At 43.8% G+C, this 4,165-nt stretch overlaps 1 non-coding gene across 1 annotated transcript; it reads right to left on the bottom strand.

The window, feature by feature from the left end:
- Positions 1-3,678: 3,678 nt before the first annotated feature.
- Positions 3,679-3,781, bottom strand: LOC120365463 (U6 spliceosomal RNA). Its single transcript, XR_005580397.1, has one exon. It is a non-coding gene; the product is annotated as a U6 spliceosomal RNA (small nuclear RNA).
- Positions 3,782-4,165: the final 384 nt, after the last annotated feature.

Below are 4,165 nucleotides of genomic sequence, written 5' to 3'. Positions count from 1 at the left end.
GGATATCAAGAAAAAAAAAAAAAGAGGCAGAAAGAGAGAGAAGAAAAGGAAAAACTGAGCAAGAATGGAAGAAGGGCGGGGCGCAGTGTCTCACACCTGTAATCCCAGCGCTTTGAGAGGCCAGGCCTGGCCTTTTTGTGATTGTTTTTTAGATAATCAGCTATTTTTAGTGTTAAAGTATTTTATGTGTGGCCTAAGACAAGTTTCCTTCTTTTAACATTGCCCAGGGAAGCCAAAAAACTGGATATGCCTGCTTTACGTCAAAAATAAAAATAAATAAAAAGACAATCTACATTTGGAATGCCTAAAAACACTACCAGCTATGCAAAAATCTTGAGACTCCACACACATACCCCCCACACACCACACACCACACATAACCATTTCCACCTCACACTGCCCCCCTACCATGCCCACCTCACACACCACGCACATACCTCGTATACACCAAACACAAATTTTCTAAATACCGCTACAGGCAACCTCGAGCCATAGGGTTCAGGGTTCGTAATATCCGGGGGGCGGGGCCCGTGGGAAGTTGCTCGCCCTATGGCCGGGGCTGCGGGCAGGTGCCTGTAATTTCAGCTACTTGGGAGACTGAGGCAAGAGAATTGAGAACACTTGGTTTTCTCCCCCTCATTAGGGTTCAGAATTAAAAGTCCACCTTCACAGGCAGTAAGGTAATACAGGTAAATACACCATCACCCTGTTTCAGCTGTTAACATGTTTAGGGGGTTAGGGGTGATTTCAGACCGCACAACCTTGTGCCACACAGTGGCATTCCTGGGCCACAGGGAGACATTTGATTGCCATGTTGTGATCTTCTCACTGAGTGTAAAGGCAGTCTTGTTTCATTTTGGATTCTTTCTTTTCTTGGTATCTTATGAAGGCACTTTGAATTTCCGGGCATATAATAATTTTTGGTTACCTTTTAATCACTGGCTTCTAGCACAATTCTGTGATCAGACAGCTGCTGTGAAAGTGAAAAAAATCATTTTCGGAGCAATGGCGCTTCACTGCGCTGCTCAGGCTGGTCTTGAACTCCTGGCCTCAAGCGATCCTCCTGCCTTGGCTTCCTGAAGTGTTACAGTTACAAGGATGAGTCACTATACCTGGTCACTTTTTTAATGCAGAAGAGTTCAAGAAACAATATCTCTGATAAAAACACCAGATAAACTCTTGAAGTGCTACTTTTTTTCACTCTCCGTTTTTTCCCTTTGTCTCTTAACATCAAATTTCATTGAATACCTCTAGATACAACTTTCCAATTCTCCTTTTTTTTTCCCTCCCCCCTGAAGATAGACTGTTGCTCTATCTGCCAGGCTGGTGTGCAGTGGAGCGATCTCAGCTCACTACAACCTCTGCCTCCTGGGTTCAAGCAATTCTCATGCCTCAGACTGCCCCGAGTTTCTGGGATTACAGGCGCCAGCCACGATGCCTGGTTTATTTTTTTTTATTTTTAGTAGAGACAGGGTTTCACCATGTTGGCCAGGCTGGTCTCTAACTTCTAACCTCAAGCACATGCCGGTAATGCCAGCTACTTGAGAGACTTACACAGGAGAATAGCTGGTACCCAGGAGGTGGAGGTTGCAGTGAGCCGAGATGACACCATTGTACTCCAGCCTAAGTGACAGAGTGAGACTCTGTCTCTAAATAAATAAATAAATAAATAAATGCTTTTTTTTTCCCCTGCCACCCCAGACTTCTGGAAAAGGAGTTTGGAGCTGTGCCCAAGGATCCCAGCCTTTGCCCTCAATTGCAAACAGAGTGGAGTGTCTCTTAGCTCAGGAGTTTGTGCTGCTCAAGAGGTTGCACAAATGCAAAGTTGAGAAACACTGCTTGCTGAAAGGGATGTAAAAGGCATAGGACAAACCGGTTGTCCTCTAAAGCGGAGACATTTCTGTTCTGTGCTGGGCTAAGATCTCAGAGAACGCAGGCAGGGAACACGTTTTGCCGGTTTCCCAGTGAGAGACCCCCTGTGGTAAGAGAGGCTCTTCTCTCTCCACCTGGTGAGTTACTTCATCTCTTTGGTACCCAATTTTCTCATGTTTACAATTAGGGAGCCAGGCACCATTGCTTACACCTGTAATCCCAGCACTTTGGGAGGCCATTGTGAGCAGATCGCGATGTCAAGAGATCAAGACCATCCTGGCCAACTTGGTGAAACCCTGTCTCTACTAAAAATGCAAAAATCAGCCAGGAATGGTGGCAGGTGCCTGTAATCCCAGCTACTCGGGAGGCCGAGGCAGGAGAATCTCTTGAACCTGGGAGGCGGAGGTGGCAGTGAGCCGAGATTGTGCCACTGCACTCCAGCCTGGGCAACAGAATGAGACTCCATCTAAATAATTAATTAATTAAATAAAATTAAATAGTGAAGTAAAACCACATGTCCCCTAGGATCCTTTCCTCTTAGTCTTTCTACTAGTTAATTAAAGAGATTCGTTTTCTTATAAGCATACATCCAAAAAGGTACTCAAGGTAGGTTTTCCATGTTTTTTAGAATTTTATAATTGCCCCAAATGATGTGGGAGTATTTGGAGGAGAAGCTCTTCCTTGCTTCTTTTATTTATTATTTTTTTTAAGAGGTGAAATCTCTCCCTGTCCAGGCTGGAGTGCAGCGGTACAATCCTGGATCACTGCAACCTCAAACTCCTGGCCTCAAGTCATCCTCTAATTCCAACCTCTGGTGTAGCTGGGACAACAAACCAACACCACCATGCCCAGTTAATTTTTAAAATTATTTTCTAGAGACAGGGTCTCACTATGTTGCCCAGGCTGGTCTCAAACTCCTGGCCTCAAGTGATCCTTCTGCCTCAGCTTCCCAAAGTGCTGGGATTACAGGTGTGAGACATGGTGCCTGGACCTTTACTGCTTTTTAATAACCTTGATTACATTCTACTGAATATCTTTAGAACTATGATGTTTTTGTCTTTTGAGGCTAGAGTTGAAGCTGATTTCCATAAATAGTCATTTTGAGTCAAGTCTTTTAAATAAAGTGAGTGGCCAGAGATGACACAATTTTGGCTAAAACAGTTTCTGAGAGAGCACACTGTGAACTCTAAAATGTGTGTGCCAGTCGCTGGGCTACAGTTCACTCTTCTTGCCAAACTCAGAATTGAAAATGAAAATTACTTATTTATTTATTATTATTAGTTTTAGGTGGAGTCTCACTGTCACACAGGCTGGAGTGCAGTGGCGTGATCTCAGCTCTCTGCAACCTCCACCTCTGGGTTCAAGCGATTCTCCTGCCTCAGCCTCCCAAGTAGCTGGGATTACAGGCATGTACCACCACGCCTGACTAATTTTTGTACTTTTTTTTTTTTTTTTTTTTTTGAGGTGGACTCTCGCTCTGTTGCCCAGGCTGGAGTGCAGTGACCTGATCTCAGCTCATCGCAACCTCCACCTCCCTGGTTCAAGCCATTCTCCTTGCCTCACCCTTCCAAGTAGCTGGATTACAGGCACTGGCCACCATACCTGGCTAATTGTATTTTTAGTAGAGACAGGGTTTCACCATGTTGGCGGCTGGTCTCGAACACCTGACCTCAAGTGATCCACCTACCTCAGCCTCCAAAGTGCTGAGCCACTGTACCTGGCCAATTTTTTCTAATATCAAAGGAATCACCAGGGTCTCTTCCCTTTCTTTTGATTCATTTATTTTCTTGGTTCTGAAATGTTTTTGAAAATATGGAATGCTTTATGCATTTGTGTGTCATCCTTTCACAGGGAGCATGCTCTTCTTCTCCATGTCATGCCAATTTTAATGCATGTGCTGCTAAGACAGGGTTTCACCATGTCGGCCAGGCTGGTCTCGAACACCTAATCTCAGGTGATCCACCGGCCTCCACCTCCCAAAGTGCTGGTATTATAGGCATGAGCCACTGTGCCTGACTAAACTGTAGAGTTAACAATATGTTTGAAGAAATGGAAACTACTTGAGTTGGATAAGGATTTATAACCCAGACATTTGAATCACACACTTTTTCAATTTTTTTTAACTGCACTAAAAGTCTTACCTAGACTCATCAAACAATTATAAATTATATATCTATATATGCCTCTGTGCATGTGTATACATACCTTATGTATGTTAGTCATTCACTGCTTGGGGAAAAAAAGAAACATTAATTATAACACACCTTCGTCAATATTATTTTTCTTGTGTTAC

Source organism: Saimiri boliviensis, chromosome 10, assembly GCF_048565385.1.
Source record: "Saimiri boliviensis isolate mSaiBol1 chromosome 10, mSaiBol1.pri, whole genome shotgun sequence".
Taxonomy (NCBI): Eukaryota; Metazoa; Chordata; class Mammalia; order Primates; family Cebidae; genus Saimiri; species Saimiri boliviensis.
Note: the sequence above shows the minus strand (reverse complement) of the source record. Positions and strands in the feature narration are given on the sequence as shown.